This window comes from Chiloscyllium plagiosum, unplaced genomic scaffold (genome assembly GCF_037043375.1).
Source record: "Chiloscyllium plagiosum isolate Xiang-an unplaced genomic scaffold, Cpla_swu_hap1 HiC_scaffold_14, whole genome shotgun sequence".
In the NCBI taxonomy this organism is placed as follows: domain Eukaryota; kingdom Metazoa; phylum Chordata; class Chondrichthyes; order Orectolobiformes; family Hemiscylliidae; genus Chiloscyllium; species Chiloscyllium plagiosum.
The window spans coordinates 106,518,222-106,537,637 of record NW_028270152.1 but is presented as its reverse complement, the minus strand read 5'-3'; positions in this window follow the sequence as shown (position 1 = coordinate 106,537,637).

The window sequence follows — 19,416 nt, the reverse complement described above, 5'->3', positions numbered from 1 at the left end:
GATCCCTCACCAACACTGCATTTTCCCTCTTCCTGACGGATCCCTGCCCAACACTGCAATCACCCCCAACCTTACTGTTCCCTACCCAACACTGCATTTACCCCCTCCCTGAATGATCCCTGCACAACACTGCAACCTCCTCCCCGTCTGATCTCGACCCAACACTGCACTCACCCCCTCGCTTACTGATTCCTACACAACACTACAATCTCCCCCTCCCTTACTGATCCCTACCCAACACTGCAATCTCCCCGTCCCTGACTGATTCCTACCCAACACTGCAATCTCTCCCTCCCTGACTTATCCCTACACAACATTGCAATCTCAACCTCCATGACTGATCCATACACAACACTGTAATCACCCCCTCCCTGACTGATCCGTGCCCAACACTAGACTCACCCCTGACTGATCCATACCCAACACTGCACTCACCCCCTCCCTGACTGATCCCTACCCAACACTGCACTCACCCCCTCCCTGACTGATCACTAACCAACACTGTAATCTCCACCTCCCTGACTGATCCATACCCAACACTGCAATCACCCTCTCCCTGACTGATCTCTGCCCAACTCTGCACTCACACCCTCCCGGACTGATCGCTCCCCAACTCTGTAATCTTCCCTGCCCTGCCTGATCCCTACACAGCACTGCAATCACCCCCTCCCTGACTGTTCCCTGCACAACTCTGCAATCTCCCCTTCCCTGACTGATCCCTGCGCAACACTGCAATCACCCCCTCCCTGACTGTTCCCTGCACAACTCTGCAATCTCCCCTTCCCTGACTGATCCCTGCGCAACACTGCAATCACCCCCATCCCTGACCGATCCATTCCCAACACTACAATCTTCCCATCCCTGGCTGATCGCTGCCAAACACTGCACTTACCCCCTCCCTGACTGATTCCTCACCAACACTGCACTTACCCTCTTCCTGGCTGACGCTGCCCAACACTGCAATCACCCCCAATCTTGCTGTTCCCTACCCAACACTGCACTTAACCCACTCCCTGACTGATCCATGGCCAACACTGCAACCTCCTCCCCGACTGATCTCTACCCAACACTGCACTCACTCCCTCCCTAACTGATCCCTACCCAATACTGCAATCTCTCCCTCCCTGACTGAAACATACCCAACACTGCAATCTCCCCCTCCCTGACTGATCCCTGCCCAACACTGTAATCACCCCCACACTGACTGATCCATACTCAACACTGCACTCACCCTCGCCCTGACTGATCCCTACCCAACACTGCACTTAACCCCTAACTGACTGATCCCTACCAAGCACTGCAATCTCCCCCTCCCTGACTGAGCCCTACCCAACACTGCAATCACCCCCTCACTGACTGATCCCTACCCAACACTGCAATCTCCACTTCCCTGACTGATCCATACACAACACTGCAATCTCCCCCTCCCTGACTGATCCATACACTACCCTGCAATCTGCCCCTCCCTCACTGATCCATACGAAATACTGCACTCACCCCCTCCCTGACATATCCCTACCCAACACTGCACTCTCCCCCTCCCTGACAGATCCCTACCCAACACTGCACGGAACCCCTCCCTGACTGATCCTTAAACAACACTGCAATCTTCAACCCGACTGGTCACTACTCAACACTGCACTCACCCCCTCCCTGACTGATCCCTTCTCAACTCTGTAATCTCAGTCTCCCTGACTGATCCCTGCCGAACACTGCAATCTCCCCCTCCCTGACTGATTCCTCCCCAACACTGCACTCACACCCTCCCTGACTGATCCCTCCCCATCTCTGCAATCTCCCCCGCCCTGACTGATCCGTGCCCAACACTGCACTCCTCCGCCACCTGACTGATCCCTTCCCAAATCTGCAATCTCAGCCTCCCTGACTGATCCCTGCCCAACACTGTAATCTCCTCCTCCATGACTGATCCCTGCATAATACTGCAATCTCAGCCTCCCTGACTAGTCCCTGCCCAACACTGTAATCTCCTCACTCCTGAATGATCCCTCCCCAACACTGCAATCACCCCCTCCCGACTGATCTCTGCCCAACACTGCAATCACCCCCTCCCTGACTTATCCCTACCCAACACTGTAATCACCCCATCCCTGACTGATTCGTATCCAACACAGTACTCACCCTCCCTGACTGATCCCTGCTCAATACTGCAATCACCCCCTCCCTGACTGATCCATACCCAACACTGCAAACTCCCCCCCGACTGATCGCTACCCAACTCTACACTTACCCCCTTTCTGACTGATCCCTGCCCAACCCTGCAACCTCCTCCTCGACTGATCTCTACCCAACACTGCACTCACCCCCTCCCTGACTGATCCATACTCAACACTGCACTCACCCCCTTCCTAACTGATTCCTACACAACACTGCAATCTCCCCCTCCCTTATTGTTTCCTACACAACTCTGAAATCTCCCCGTCCCTGACTAATCCCTACCCAACACTTCAATCTCCCCCTGCCTGACTTATCCCTACACAACACTGCACACAACCCATCTCTGACTGATCCATACCCAACACTGCAATCACCCTCTCCCTGACTGATCCATATCCAACACTGCAATCTATCCCTCCCTGACTGATCTCTGCCCAACACTGTAATCACCCCCACCCTGACTGATCCCTACCCAACACTGTAATCACAATCTCCCTGAGTGATCCCTGCTTAGCATTGCCATCTCAGCCACCCTGACTGATCCCTGCACAACATTGTAATCTCCTCATCCCTGAATGATCCCTACCCAACACTGCAATCACCCCCTCCCTGACTGATCCCTACCCAACACTGCAATCACCCCCTCCCGAACTGATTCCTGCCCAACTCTGCAATCTTCCCCTCCCTGACTGCTCCCTCCCCAACACTGCAAACACCCCCTCCCTGACTGCTCCCTACGCAACACTGCAATCACCCCCTCACTGACTGATCCCTAACCAACTCTGCAATAAACCCCTCCCTGATTGATCCATACCCAACACTGCAATCTCCGCCTCCCTGACTGATCCCTACCCAACACTGCAATCTCCCACTCCCTGACTGATCCCTACTCAACATTTCACTCACCCCCTCCCTGACTGATCGCTACCCACCACTGCACTTACACCCTCCCTGACTGATCCCTCACCAACACTGCACTTACCCTCTTCCTGGCTGACGCTGCCCAACACTGCAATCACCCCCTCCCTGACTGACCCATACCCAACACTACAATCTTCCCATCCCTGACTGATCGCTGCCAAACACTGCACTTACCCCCTCCCTGACTGATCCCTCACCAACACTGCACTTACCCTCTTCCTGGCTGACGCTGCCCAACACTGCAATCACCCCCTCCTTGACTTATCCCTACCCAACACTGTAATCACCCCATCCCTGACTGATTCCTACCCAACACTGTACTCACCCCTCCCTGACTGATCCCTACCCAACACTGTAATCACCCCCTCCCTGACTGATCCCTAACCAACACTGCACTCACCCCCTCCCTGAATGATCACTACCCAACACTGTAATCTCTCCCTCCCTGACTGATCCCTGTCCACCACTGCACTCACCCCGTCCCTGACTGATTCCTACCCAACACTGCAATCATCCCCTCCCTGACTGATTACTAACCAGCACTGCACTCACCCCCTCCCTGACTGATCACTACTGTGTGAAACAAAGCTCACACACTTCAATCGTTTCAGTCCGACACAAAATCTTAATCAATAGTGTCCTTTATTTTACACTTGCAAGAGGGTGTGATGTCCAGTTCCCATAAGGCAGGGGACATACACACCCCAAATTGATTTCATACACAACATTTATATAATTTGGTTTCGTTTGTTTTACATTGCTCCTCCTCTGTTTACATCCTCCACTTCCCTAAGTCCGGAACCCATTACTCCTGCTTATCTATTGCCTTATCCGGCCTTGTCTGTGACAAAATGCTTTTTTTCTGGCCTCACAAGGCCGTTTGACCTCGTCCCACTGTCGGTCATTATTCGCCATATTCTTTCTTCATCATTTTCTTACTCTCTCCATCTGTGCCTTCCTCGGCCATACTGATCGTTATGACCCTTTTAATTGGGGTTTGTCCCTGTGTCTCTGTAATTTGGGAAACAGATGTTTATACCTACTGTTTGTACGGGCTTATCCAGCTTAACTTCATCCCCTCACAACAGCTTATCTATTCGCCTGTAATATCTGCCATTGTTTTGTAGGCATGTTTCATTCTGGCATGCAATTTTAGCTAATACAAAAACAATTATGTATTTCCTCCACATAGTTTCCATTCTTGTTGACTCAGCTCTTGGCTAAAACAATTAGACACTGGTTTGAGTTCATTTACTTTGTATAAGTAATTGGAATTGCAGAAGTAACACTATTTTCCCACATCCCTCAATTTCCCCTTTTTCTTTAATCATCATTTGTTATCTTCTTCAATTTTTCTTTTAAGCATCGCCCCCGAAATTCGCAAACATCATTCCGGGGATTTCATCCATCTTAGTCTCACTCATCCCCTCATTATTTAGTCGATAAAGTTCCTCTGCCTGATTCCCTTTTAGGGCCATCTGTTTCATCAAGGCTGTTTCAATCAGTCTTTGGGTGAACCCTCGTATACAGGGTATGTTACAACAGCCAATGGCCACCAATACCCCGACTACTACTATCAGGGAAGTAAGGATAGAAACCACCACTCCCTTCCATTTTCCAAACCATGATTCAAGCCATCCTGTGAGAGATGTGTCTACTCCTGAATGTTCAGCCAGTTTCTCTGCTAAGGTAGTCAATCCCCTTAAGGCCCGAGTAATTGAACCATCAGGTGCAGTGTTATTAGGAATAAAGGTCCAACAACTTCCTCCTAACATCACACACACAAACCCTTTTTCTGCTAAAATCATGTCTAGGGCCATTCTGTTTTCCCATGCCATCCTACTTGTCACATCAAGCTGTTCTGATATTCCTTTAACCGCATCTCTTGTGTAATTTATAAATCTCTGTTGATTATAGAAAATGTAATTTATCCAATCGACATTTTTATTAATTGTTACCGACCAAAAGAGAGCTGACTCAAATCCTGCTGCAATCTGGTTACGAGCCTTGAATTCATCAGGCACTCCCCCAGGGACTCCTACCGAATCAAGATAAATCCTGTCATCGAAAGAAGTGTCTAACAGTAATCTCTTACCCCTTCCCTTTTTCCCTACAGTCTTTGCCTTCTCAAATGCCAGGATAAATGGAATTCCCAATTGTACTCTTGCACATATCCCTCTCCAATCCGGAGGTAGCGTGGGTCTCAATATTTTGCCTTCACAGTACCACCACAGATTCGCTCAGGGAACATTTAGTGCTGAGTAGTTCCCTCCCTTCTCCGTTTCAGTAACATTCTTAATCTCTGCACATAATTTCAGCTCCCCCAAATCTCTCAACCAACTTGTACCTCGTCTACGCATACATGACGTGTGATTTCCAACTGCGGCAGAAAATGTGGGGGAGCCTTTTGCATCTTTCTTCTCTAAGGGAGGGAATATCAGAGATAGGGAGGTACAATTCCTATCATTCCATGCAGTCTCATCCTGATACAGGGCTATCATACATTTCATGCCCTTCCTGTCTTGCTTTCACCCGAGCGGAAAGGGAACCACCTGGGCCACTGGCCTACCGGAGGCACATGCAAAGCAATTGCTCTTGTTCAGACTTTTTACCCATTCAACCCAGGCATTTGCATCCCCGTACCCAGTTTCTATTTCGATGGCCTGTTTCAAGTCTTTTACCTCTATAAGTTTTACTACTTGATGGTCATCGGGAGGGGTGAAATGTTGTATCTTATTACCCAGTAATTCTACCTGTTTTCCCTGTCCTATGCTAATTCGAAAACAACAGCCCAAGAAATCCTTCCCATTTGCTTTCATTTATATCCCAAATGTTTCATTTAATTGTATCCCCCCCCCCCCCCCCCCCGCCCAGAATTGCTTCGTGCCATGTGGTTTTCTTTATTGTTAATTATATTGGCTTACACTTTTTATCGGGATAATAGCGAGCTGGTCGGAAGGGGGCCCGATGTACTGTGAAGAGACCATTATACCAAGTACCATCCACAAGGCCATCCCCATAGAACTTAAGATGTATCTCAGAGATGCGGTACTGTCTCTGATTATCTACATCCCCACAATTTACTAAACTGCATGCATCAGCGTCTATTACTTGTGGATTATTAGATTCAGGAACTGTTAATAATACATATGAAAATGGTATTTGACAAAATCCCAATACTAAGAGGGCTAGCATCATAACTCTAAGCATTCCCACTATTCTAAACATCATGCTGAAACACAAAAAGACTTAATATACAATCTTACAGAAATAATCCCGCGCTTGCGTCGCTACTGTATAATCAGTTACTCAAAGTCTCTTTAGTCTGAGTTTTAGCGGGTCTTGCGTTGATTCGGCTGTCCAGACTTCTTCCTCAACCGGAGACTCCACTGGCCCTTTGATCCGAGTATAATGAGTCCAGCCTTTCTCCGCTGTCCTTATTGCTGTTTCGGTGGTCAAACGAGCCTGGTACGGCCCTTCCCAGTCCGGCTGCAATTTAGACTCTGTCCATGATTTTACTAAGATCCAATCGCCCGGCCAGATGGGGTGAACGGTGAATTTAAGGGGTCGAGTCTGTGCAAATAAACCCTGTTTTCTGAGGAAAGATAAAGGGGAGGTCAAGTCCAGTATATACTTCTTTAAAAACAAATCTTTAGTTTCGGAAATTGCCAATTCTCCATTCGTTCCCAGATAAGGTAATCCAAATAGGATTTCATAGGGGGATAGTCCCAAATCTTTCCTCCACCAAGGGACAAGCCCAAAAGGCATCCTTTAAATCTATCACACTAACCCATTCGTGGTCATGGAGGATCTTATTTAATCTCTAATCAGTCCCTTAATTACTGGCTGCAGTCGTCGTTTACCTCCTATGGAAATGGGATATTGTCGCTCACAGACAACGTCCCCTTTCCGTTTTCAATTTATTCGAAGGGGAGGGATCTGTAGTTTTCCACGATTCCCTTCTCTCGCCCATACAATAAGGTCTATCTCTCTCTCCATATCCTCTGTCAACATTGCCATTTGTACAACTAATTCTTTTTCCTGAATTCCAATCTCCAGTCCTAAGAGGATAATTAAATCTCTCCCCAGTAAGTTACTTCCTATATCAGGGATATACAGCAGTTCTCCTGTGACCTTATCCTTAGGACCTTCTATCATCATAGGTTCAAATACTGGAACAGTAAATCCTTCCCCCTTTACCCCCGAAACAGTAATTGACCGCGTCGACATTTCTATTTTCTTTAGTTTAAAATTCAGCGATGACCGTGCTGCCCCGTATCTACTAGGAAGACTACCTCTTCCCTATAGGGTCCCACCTTCAGGTTTATCAAGGGTTCATGGTGGGCCCCTGAGGGCAGGAACCCCTGACACCCCTATTCTTCATCAAAATTCCTAAGCGGAATTGCCCTTTCTTCCCTTGGTAGATCAGGACACTCCCGCTTAAAATGCCCTATCTTTCCGCAATAATAGCATCCTACCTGTGGAGACCTCCATCTCTGCCCCTGTCACCCGAGCCCTCTATCAAATGCTCCCCTTTGTCCTCTCCCTCTCCCTCTCTGGCCTACATGCTGCCACCCGCCGCTCCGGTTGTTCACTATTGGTTCCATTCTTTTCTTAACTACCTCATCAACCGTAGCTACCATCATTTTCACCTTCTGTTTTAGTCTCTCATCCTCTCTCTTTACAAACATTTTCTGTGCCTCTCTTAATAATTCATCTAATGGTTTTTCACTCCACCCTTCTATCTTCTGTATCTTTCTCTGTTTGTCTGGCCATGCCTTTGTCACAAAATGTACTTTCAAAAGACCCTGTGCCATTGGGTCCTCAGGGTTCATTCCAGAATATTTCCGCATTGATTCCCTTAATTTTTGCAAGAAAGCTGAAGGCGTCTCATCTTTCTCCTGTCTAACTTCAAAGGCTCTAGTCAAATTCTGCGACTTTGGAACTGCCTCTCTTATTCCTTTTAGTATCAGGTGTTTCAATTCCCTTTTTTTTTTCTCTATGCTCCGGGTTTTGGTTTTCTCACTGGGGATCTCTGAGGGGAAACTTCACCTCTCCCTGTCCAGCATCCCCATCTCCAATCAGGTGTTCCCCGTCCCATATTTTAATGGCGGCTCCTCATATAAGTCCCCTTTCTTCCCCAGTAAAAAGTATATTGAAAATAGACATTAACTCAGCCCAGGTATACAGACTGTGCCCCAAAAATTGATCAATTTGTTCAGACAACCCTACCGGATCCTCAACCAGGACCTTCATCTCCTTTTGAAATGTTCTGACTTCCCCCCTGGTGAGGAGGGCACTTATAAACCCAATCTCTTTGTCCCCTATTGGTACCTCCCGAAAGGGATAAGTCGTTACGTTCTTCCCCTTTTTTTTCTTTTAAAGAAATATTGCAATATTTCTAGCTCCCCATAACTTCAAACACCAATTCATCAATTCATGCTGGACTAACTTTCAAGCCTGTTCCTAACTTGTAAATATATTTATATATTTACGTTCATTTGTTCAGTATTTAATATTTAAAATGCAAAATGCATACAGTTCCCAATTTTGAAATCACTGTAATTACCCAGTTTTAGTCCTTTAATTTAAATTCAAAATTAGTTTTCCTAAATAGTCCTGACCAATCATTGCTCAATTACAATACTATAGGTCGTAAAATAATCAGAGCTGCCTTAAAAGAATTTGTCTATTCATGTTTAAAAAAAGTTCTAATGCATGAACAATGGCCGAATCCAAGGTCACAGATATTAACCATAGAATTTTGTTTTTACTACAATCTAATGTTGAACTGAAACTTCAACTGTCCTCCATAAATCGCTTGTATGTAAAGATAAAAGAGATTACTTAGAAACTGATAGTAAGGCAGTCATGACCTGTGAAAAGAACAGGAGTTATCATTCTTTTTTTTTCATAATCTCTATAGAATCCTTAACCTTTAAAGAAATCATGTTAAGTTTCCATAATAAAAGTCGGATTCAAAACAATCCTAGAACTCAAGCTCCAGGGAATAAAACGCAAACATTCAATCACTAACAAACGAATGTTCATTTAAACCAGATCACAAAGGGTTAAACTTTCTACCAGCTTTACAGCTCTTTGCATTTTCTCTCTCTCTCTCTCACTCATTGTCATATAAATTCAGATATTTACAAACTCAGTCTTCGTCCGACCTGCACTTTGGCCAGAAGACAGCGGGATGAAGAATGGATTCCTTAGTCCATACAAAGCAACAATATTTAATCATCTTTTTCCCTTGTCCAAGTATTATTTTGTCAATTCCACAACATCCTGCCCAAAGGACTTTCTGGAGGTATGTTGTAAGGGACCGCGCGTCCATTTGCATTGCCTTGTTCTTCTTTTGTTCTCCCGGAGGCTTTTTCCTTACCCACAGCACAAACCATATTGAGTTGCTTCGTTCGTCCCTTATTTACTACTAAAACTCAATTCCGGCCACCAAGGCAATAATTAAAAGTCAATTTTCTTACCTTGGTCTATGCACAGAGTTGCCTGCCCCTTTTCGCCGTATTAATGTTACTTCTGCAATTCTGAAATTATAGTTTCTGATACAAGGTAAATGAACTCACACCAGTGTGTAATTGTTTTAGCCAAGAGCTGAGTCAACATGAAAGGAAACGATGTGGAGTAAATATATAATTGTTTTTGTATTTGCTAAAATTGTATGCCAGAATGAAACGTGACAGCAAAACAATGGTAGATATTACGGGCAAATAGATAAGATGTTGTAAGGGGATGAAGTTAAGCTAGATACGCCTGTACAAACAGTAGGTATAAACATATGTTACTATGGGGAACCTTATCAAACGCCTTACTAAAATCCATATGCACCACGTCTACCGCTTTCCCCTCGTCCACCTCCTTAGTCACCTTCTCAAAGAATTCAATAAGGTCTGTGAGGAACGACGTGCCATTCCCAAAACCATGCTGACTATCCTTGATCACATTATTCCTATCCAGATGTTTATAAATTCTATCCCTTACAATTCTCGCTAAGATTGTGCCCACAACAGAAGTGAGACTCACCGGCCGATAGTTACTAGGGTTATCCCTATTCCCCTTCTTGAACAAGGGAACCACATTTGCTAGCCTCCAAACTTCTGGCACTACTCCTGTAGACAACGAGGACATAAAAATCAAGGCCAATGTCTCTGCAATCTCCTCCCTTGCTTCCCAGAGAATCCTAGGATAAATGCCATCAGGCCCAGGGGACTTATCTATTTTCACCCTTTCCAGAATTCCCAACATCTCTTCTCTACATACCTCAAAGCCATCCATTCTACTTAACTGTGACTCAGTATTCACATCGACAACAATGTCCTGTTCCTGAGTGAATACTGACGAAAAATATTCATTCAGTGTCTCCCCAATCTCTTCAGCCTCCACACGCAACTTCCCACTACTATCCTTGAGTGGACCTATTCCTACCCTAGTCATTCTTTTATTCCTGACATACCTATAGAAAGCCTTAGGACTTTCCTTAATCCTGCCAACTAAGGACCTTTCATGTCCCCTCCTTGCTGCTCTTAGCTCTCTCTTCAGGTCCTTCCTGGCTACCTTATAACTCTCAGTCACCTCAATTGAACCTTCACGCCTCATCTTTACATAGGCCGCCCTCTTCCATTTAATAAGGGATTCCAATTCCTTATTAAACAACGGCTCCCTCACACGACCCTTTCCTCCCTGCCTGACGGGTACATACTTATCAAGGACACTCAATAGTTGCTCCTTGAACAAGCTCCACATATCAATTACACCCTTGCCTTGAAGCTTACTTTTCCAAGCCACACATCCTAAGTCATGCCTCACCGCATCATAATTTCCCTGCCCCCAGCTATAACTCTTGCCCTGTAGTGCACACTTATCCCTCTCCATCACTAGAGTAAAAGTCACCGAATTGTGGTCACTGTCCCCAAAGTGCTCATCTACCTCTCATTCTAACACCTGGCCTGGTTCATTACCCAGAACCAAATCCAGTATGGCCTCCCCTCTTGTTGGCCTATCTACATATTGTGTCAGGAAACCCTCCTGCACACATTGGATAAGCACTGACCCATCTAACGAACTTGAGCTATAGCTTTCCCAATCAATATCAGGAAAGTTAAAGTCCCCCATAACAACAACCCTATTACTTTCACTCTTCTCTTGAATCATCCTCGCAATCCTTTCTTCTACGTTTCTAAGACTATTAGGAGGCCTGTAAAAAAACTCCTAACAGGGTGAGCTCACCTTTCCTATTCCTAACCTCAGCCCAAACTACCTCAGATGGCGAGTCTTCATCCATCGTCCTTTCCACAGCTGTAATACTATTTTGACAAGCAATGCCACACCTCCCCCCTTTTTACCCCCACCTCTGACACTACTAAAACATTTAAACCCTGGGACCTGCAACAGCCAATCCTGTCCCTGTTCTACCCATGTCTTCGTAATAGCCACAACATCGAAGTTGATTTCATTTCTGTTTCTGAGTCCAATCTTCACTCAGTGAGACAGAGTCAGGTATTCAAGGCTCAAACAAGAGCTGGATTCTGCTTCTGGTGATTGTCTTCATTCAGTGAGAAGGAGGGCCGTGGGCCGGAAGGAGCTCATCATTGTGCTTCGGGTTGGCTGCTCAGTCTGCAGCATTGCAGGCCGTGGGAGCAGGGCAGTGGGAAAGGTACCTCGTGTGCACTGCAATAGGACTTTCCACACATTGTTCCATTGCTCCAGGAATTCTGAATGAGGATCTGAAAAATGCATTGATTGAAGGAGGAGGATCAGGAAAACAGGATAAAGCTGATGAGATCAGCAGGATTTCTCGGTCTAACTCTGTATCAGACATTATGATCTGCTTCAAAAATATACAATCTGGAACTCAACCCACTCAGAGCAATATAAGCTCAGAAACAAATCATTCAGTCCAACACATCCATGCCAAACTGATTTTTTTTTTATTTCAAAAATATACTTTATTCGTAAATATTTTGATCTATACAACTGGACATGTCATACATATGTACACATTCCATTTCTTTGCGTATCGAAACAGAGTAATCATTCTTATTTACAGGTTGGTGCGATTACATTGAGCTGAGGCGTCAGCAGAGCCCAAATGACTGCGTGGGCCCCCTGTTCTTCTTAGGCAGGCAGATGTTACACGGTGGTCTTTCCCCACCGCGCATTGGTGGCAGCTGCCCCAAGCTTCAGCGCATCCCTCAACACGTAGTCCTGGACCTTGGAATGTGCCAGTCTGCAACACTCAGTCGGGCCATCTCCTTCAGCTGAAGATCAACAGGTTTCGGACCGCCCAGAGAGCGTCCTTCACCGAGTTGATGATCCTCCAGGCACAGTTGATGTTCGTCTCAGTGTGCGTCCCGGGGAACAAACCGTAGAGCACGGAGTCCCGTGTCACGGCGCTGCTCGGGACGAACCTCGGCAAACTCCACTGCATTCCTCTCCAGACTTCTTCTGCACAGGCACGTTCCAGAAGGAGGTGTGTAACAGTCTCTTCCCCCCCGCAGCCGCTTCGCGGGCAGCGTGCGGTGCGGCTGAGAGTCCGGGCGTGCATAAAGGATCTCACAGCCCTTCTCACCACCAGCCAAGCCATGTCTTGGTGCTTGTTGGAAAGTTATGGCGATGATGCATTCTGCCAAATGGCTTTGACAGTCTGCTCAGGGAACCGCTCGATAGGATCCGCCCTCCCCTTTTCCCGAAATGTCTCAAGGACACTACGTGCTGACCACTTCCTGATGGACTTGTGGTCAAAGGTGTTTTTCTTCATAAACTTCTCCAGGAAGGACAGGTGATACGGAATGGCCCAACTACTCGGAGCGTTCCGCGGCAGCGAGGCCAGGCCCATCCTTCGCAACACCGGGGACAGGTAGAACCTCAGTATGTAGTGACACTTGGTGTTTGCGTGCCGGGGATTCACGCACAGCTTGATGCAGCCACACACAAAGGTGGCCATCAGGGTGAGGGTGGCATTGGGTGTATTTTTTCCCACATTGCTCAGATCTTTGTACAGCGAGTCCCTTTGGACCCAGTCCATCTTTGACCTTCATATAAACTGGAAGATGGCCCGGGTGACTGCAGCGGCACCGGTTCTCAGAATAGGCCAGACCTGTGCCACATATAATAGCAATGACAGTGCCTCACACCTGATGACCAGGGTTTTTCCCGCGATGGAGAGCGACCGTAGCGTCCATCTGCCCAGTTTCTGCCTCAGTTTGCTGATACGCTCCTCCCAAGACTTGGCGCACGCCCCAGCCCCCCCGAACCAAATACCCAGCACCTACAGGTGGTCGGTCCTGACGGTGAAGGGGATCGAGGATTGGACGGCCCAGTTCCCGAAGAGCATGGCCTCGCTCTTGCCTCGGTTTACCTTGGCCCCCGAGGCCCGTTCGAACTGGTCACATATGCGCATGAGTCTGCGCACGGACAGCGGATCCGAGCAGAAAACAGCGACGTCATCCATGTACAGGGAGGCCTTAACCTGCAAGCCCCCGCTGCCAGGAATAGTCACCCCTCTCCGGCTCGCATCCTTCCTGATAGGCTCGGCAAATGGCTCTATGCAGCACACAAACAAGAAAGGAGAGAGAGGGCAGCCCTGCCTGACTCCAGATCTGACTGGGAAGCTATCTGATTCCCACCCATTGATTGAGACTGCACTGACAATGTTGGTGTAGAGCAGTCTGATCCAATTGCAGATTCCCTCCCCAAAGCCCATTTTGGAGAGAACATCTCTCATATGCCTGTGTGATATCCTGTCAAAGACTTTCTCATGGTCCAGGCTGATCAGGCAGGTGTCCAACCCTCTGTCCTCCACGTAGGCGATCGTATCCCTGAGGAGTGAGAGACTCTCAGCGATCTTCCTGCCCGGCACAGCACAGGTTTGGTCAGGGTGAATCACCAACCACAGAGCAGACCTGACCCGGTTGGCGATTACCATTGACAGAATATTTTAATCCGCATTCAACAGTGAGATTGGTCTCCAATTTTTGAGTTCCTCCCTCTCCCCCTTCCGCTTGTAGATGAGGGTGATGATGCCTTTCCTCATGGATTCACTCATGGTACCTGCCCGAAGCATACAGAAATACACCTCCAGCAAGTCCCGGCCAATCAAGTCCCACAGAGCAGAATAGAGCTCGACCGGTAAGCCGTCACTTCCGGGAGTTTTATTCTTTTCGAAGGACTCGAGGGCCTTGGTCAGCTCGTCCAGAGATAGCGGCTGGTCCAGCCTCTCCCGTGTCCTGTCGTCTAAGACCTCCGTGATAGAGGACAGGAACGACTGGGAGGCCGCGCTGTCGGTCGGCTTCGCGTCATACAGACTGGCATAGAAGGATTTACTGAGCCTCATGATGTCAGCCTGAGATGACGTTAGCGAGCCATCTTCTTCCTTCAGGCTGCTGAGCACGGAGCTCTCTTTGTGCACCTTCTGGAAGAAGAAACGTGAGCACGTCTCGTCCTGCTCCACCGAGCGGACCCTGGACCGGAAGATTATCTTGGAGGCCTCCGAAGCAAAGAGCGAGGCTGGCTGGGCCTTCACCGCCTTGAGGTCCTCCGTGACATCCACCCCCATCGTCTGCAGCAGGAGCAGGTTCTGCATATTTTCCTGGAGCTGGGACAGTTTTCCCGCCTCTCTCTCGCCTCCTGAACACCTTTGAGGATGAAGAACCTCTTGATGTTCCCTTTTACTGTTTCCCACCAGTCCGCTGGGGTCTCAAAGAGGGGCTTTACGGTTCTCCAACCTGCGTCGTCCCTCTGAGCTCCTCAATATTTCCCGGGGTCAACAGCTTTGTGTTCAGCTTCCACGTTCCCTGACCAGCCCGCTGCTCGACCTGTAGGTGACAGTCGGCCAGCAGGAGGCAGTGGTCAGAGAAGAACACTGGCTTGACGTCGTTGGATCTGACCGAGAGCGTTCGGGAAACAAACAGGTAATCTATCCTTGAGCGGATAGACCCGTCTGCCCGTGACCAGGTGTATCTACGCTGCGCTCCGTCTGCAGGGGTGCTGAAGACGTCGTGCAGCTTGGCGTCTTTTACCGTATCCATCAGGGCTCTGGACGCGGTGTCCAGTTTACTGTCCCCCCCGCCGGATCGTCCATCTGCATCAATGATACAGTTGAAGTCTCCGGCCAGAATGACCGGCCTGGACGTAGCCAGCAACAGTGGAAGCTGCTGCAGGATGGCCAACCGTTCACTCTTACCCACTGGGGCATACACATTAATCAGTCTCAGGGGAGCAATCCTGTACATGACATCGGTGACGAGGAGGCGCCTGCCCACCACCTCCTTAACCTCGGAGATGGTGAAGTTGCCTCCTCGCAACAGGATACCCAGGCCGGAGGCGCGGCTATCGTTGCCCCCCGACCAAACTGACGGCCCATGGGCCCACAAGCTCGACCATCTCCTGTAGCTGCTGAGGTGCTGTATCCCATACTCCTGCAGAAACAGGACATTGGCTTTAATGTTGGCCAGGAAGGCCATCGTAGAAACACATCGCGTAGCCGATTTGATGCTACGCACTTTGATGCTGGCAACTCTTATCCCCATTTTAACAGTTTACAAGGTTGACAGTGTCCATTTGCTGCTGTTCTTGCCCCTCTGGGGTAGCTGTGTGCATTCCCATGGTGACGGCAAACTGCTGGACCCTCCCAGGGCTGAGGTAGCTGTCCGGCTCCACGCTGGAGCCATTTCCCCGTTCTGGTGTCTTCGGGTCGGGCCCAGGGTCCGTATAGTTCAGTTCTCCATCTGATAGCGGGGCTGTCACAGGACCGCTGCTCCCAGTTACCTGGAGCTGTGGGCCGGTGGGTACCTCTTGGTTCTCACCGGGTGGGGGGAGGGCTTTACCCGTCCCCTCAGAGGGATCGTCTTTTCCTGCTTGGGTGGTGCTGCCCTCCTTTTTCCCCGCGGCGCTCTGTCTCTTCCTCTGGTGACGACCCTCTTTGCGCCCGTCCTCACCGTCGGAAGAGCTGCCTGTATTCTCGCCGTGTAGGTGTCACTTCCCCCCTCGCTGGGTGGCTTTGGGAGGTTTCCTCTTCCTGCTTTTCACGGTAATCCAATCCTCTGCCTCCTTTGATCCCTTCCCTTCCATTTCCTCCGTCTGTCCTGAAGGAGCTTGGATCGGCTGCTGCACCTCCCCACTGTCTGTCGTTTGCTCCGCTACAGCCTGCCCTTCCTTCTGGGTGCCTCCAGACACCGATCCCGTACTGTTTTGTGGTACCTTGCTGATCTTAGGCGGTCCACGGCTCGTGTTGCCACCTCCGGCCATCTGTGCGTAGGTGGTGGCCCCTCGTCTTGGGCAGGCCTTGTACATATGGCCCGCCTCTCCGCACAGATTACAGTTCTTGGCCTCCTTACTTTCCTTGGTCGGGTGGCCTTCCTGCTTGCAATTTCGGCAGACGGTCACCTTACAATCCGCCGCCATGTGGCCTTACCTCCCGCAGGTTCGGCACACTTTTGGCTGCCCTGCGTATGTCAGGTAACCTCTGCTTCCTCCGATGGCAAAGCTGGAGGGTGGGTGAAGGATGTTCCCACTGGCATCGACCCTCAGGGTTACCCTGACCTGTCGTTTGCTGGTCCAGATCCCGAAAGGATCGACCACATCGGTACTCTCTCCCTCGACCTGGACGTATCTCCTCAAGAAGGTCAGGACATCTGCTGCTGGGACGTGAGGGTTGTACATCTGGATTGTTACAACCCGGCCCCTCTGCACAGGAAGCACACACAATGGGACCGCCGACAAGATGGAGAACAGAGGTTCCCCTTCCTTCTCCTTGAAGACCTTGAGGAGCTGCTCACAATTCTTCACGCTCCTGAAGGTCACATCAAAATAGCCTGCCGCAGGGAAATCCTGCAGGCAGTACACGTCCGCTGCTCCGAACCCGCAGCACTCCAGCAAATTCTTCTTCACAAACACCGTCTCATCAACCGGTGTGTGCTCCTCCACCTTCTTCACAGTCACCCTGACTGTGTTGCGAATTCCCTGGCCAGGGCTGCGAGTGGCTGCTGAGGCCATAGCTCTGAGGTTGGCTGGTACCTGAATTAGCTCTTCAAAAAGAGCCTAAAGGGCAACTAAAATTGTAACATTTAAAAGCATTTGAATAGGAAGGGTTCAGAGGGATGTTGGCCATGTGCTGGCAAATGGGAATAGATTAGGTTAGAATATCTGGTTGGCATAGATGGGTTGGACCGAACATCTGTTTCTGTGCTAGACATCTCTGACTGTGGGATCATAAAAGTGAACATTGCTCTGATTCATCTCTGGGCTCCTTGATGTCCACTTGTTTGTTATCTAGCTTCCTCAGTCTCTCGTGTGTATTTTTGTTCTGTATAGTATTTTACTATTATATTCACAGATCTTTTTGTAAATGAAGTCTTCACTGCTGCCCAGGTCCTGACCATATGCTCCATTATCAAGTTATTTTTTCCACACTATCTTTGACAGCCAAGAATTCTTTTTTCCAGTAATTCAGTGGATTTTCCTTCCATTTCTGACAGTCAAATTCTGCACCATTTTCATTCCCTATAATTCATATTGCACTCTCTGAAACATGTGTATTTCTCCTTCCGCAGATACCAGTGATCAAGACCAAAGCCCTGGTGTCTGTTGAGAGGGTGATGTTTGACGTCCTTGTACTGCTGCAGTTGTATGGTGAAGGTGCTCCCACAACGTGGTTGGGTAGGAGACATTACAGATTATTCACTCAGCGATAGTGAAGAGTAGAAGATATCTGTACAAATCAACACGTTTTAATTTCACAAATATATTGAGAACTTTTAACATAAGGCCACAGATGGAGAATATTATGTCCGGTGACCAAAACCTTTGTGAAATAAGCATTTTTTCAGGAATGACTTAAAGGAAGAAAGCAGATCTTAGAGGGTGGGAATTCCAGACCGTGTTGCCTTGGACTCTATAGAAACAGTCACACAGCTGAACTCAAAAATAAACACATCATTGGGAGTCTAAACTAAAATGAGTTATTGTGATGTGAAAGGGTGTGTGGTGCATGGAGATAGGAATGATTACAGCCAGGAATTAAGTCAAGGGTGTGAAAGTAAATTGCTGTTGCTTATAAATGGGAGCCTTTTGGTGAATCAGCAAGTTCTGGTACAAGTGAGCACTTGGGCGGTACAGTTTTCAATATTCTGGATATTATAGGGAGGGTGATTGTGGGATGTTGGCCAGGAGTGGGTTTAGATAATGAAATCTAGAGTTAACAAAATGAATGAATGAATGAGAGTTTCAGTAAATGAGCTGAGACTGTGGTGAGGTCAGGTGATATCACTGATGTCGAAATAATGGTCTTGGAGTGGGATTGGGCTATCACCCTCACCTCACCTCTGGAATTCAGCTGTTTGTCAGTTTGTGAATCAAGTCTGTAACAAGATCAGGAACTGAGTGGCCCTGACAGACCCCAAACTGGGTGTCACAGAAGGTTATTGCTGAGCAGCTGCGTGACAGCACTGTTGATGACACCTTCCATCACTTCACTGCTGAGCGAGTGTCGACTGATGGAGGGAAATTGGCTGGGTTGGCTCTGTCCTGCGTTTTTGTGTTGAACATCCCTGAGAAATGTTCCACAATGTCAGTAGGTGCCAGTGCTGGACTTGTCTTGTTGGGCAGCAATTTCTGGAGCACAGCCATCAGTATTATTGCCACAATGTTAGTATGGCTGACAGCCTTTACACTACTTCTCCGTTTCTTGATCTGATTTGAAATACGTTTTGAACTAATTTGATTCACATCTGTGATGTCAGGGACCAATGTAGAAGGCTCATCCACTCGGCACTGCTGGCAGAAGATTGCTGCAAATGCTGTTGTCTTGTCTGTTGCATGGAAGTGTGAGACCCCTCCATCAGTAAGGGTGGGGATATCTGTGATGCTTCCTGCAGTGAGTTGTTTAATTGCCCATCAACATTCCTGACTAGGTGTGGCAGAACTGCAGAGCTCAGATCTGATCCATTGGTTGTTGGATCACATAGTTCTATTTGGTGTTGCTTGCACTGTTTGGCGTGCAGGTTGGGTAGCTTCACCAGGTTAGCACCACATGTTTAAGTATGCTTGGTATTGCTCCTGGCATGCCCTGTGGAACTCTCCATTGAACTAGGGTTGATCCCCTGGCTTGATGTTAATGGTTGACTGGGGGTTATACCAGGCCATGCGATTTCAGATTGGGCTGGAGAACAGTTCTGCTGCTGTTGTTGGCCCACAGTGAGGCGGAAGTTGCAGCGCCAAGAGGGCTGATTGTGTTGTATTTTCCAGTGCATTGGTAGATGTAATGTGGTCCATCAAGTTTCATTCCTTTGTTGAGACTGTGCA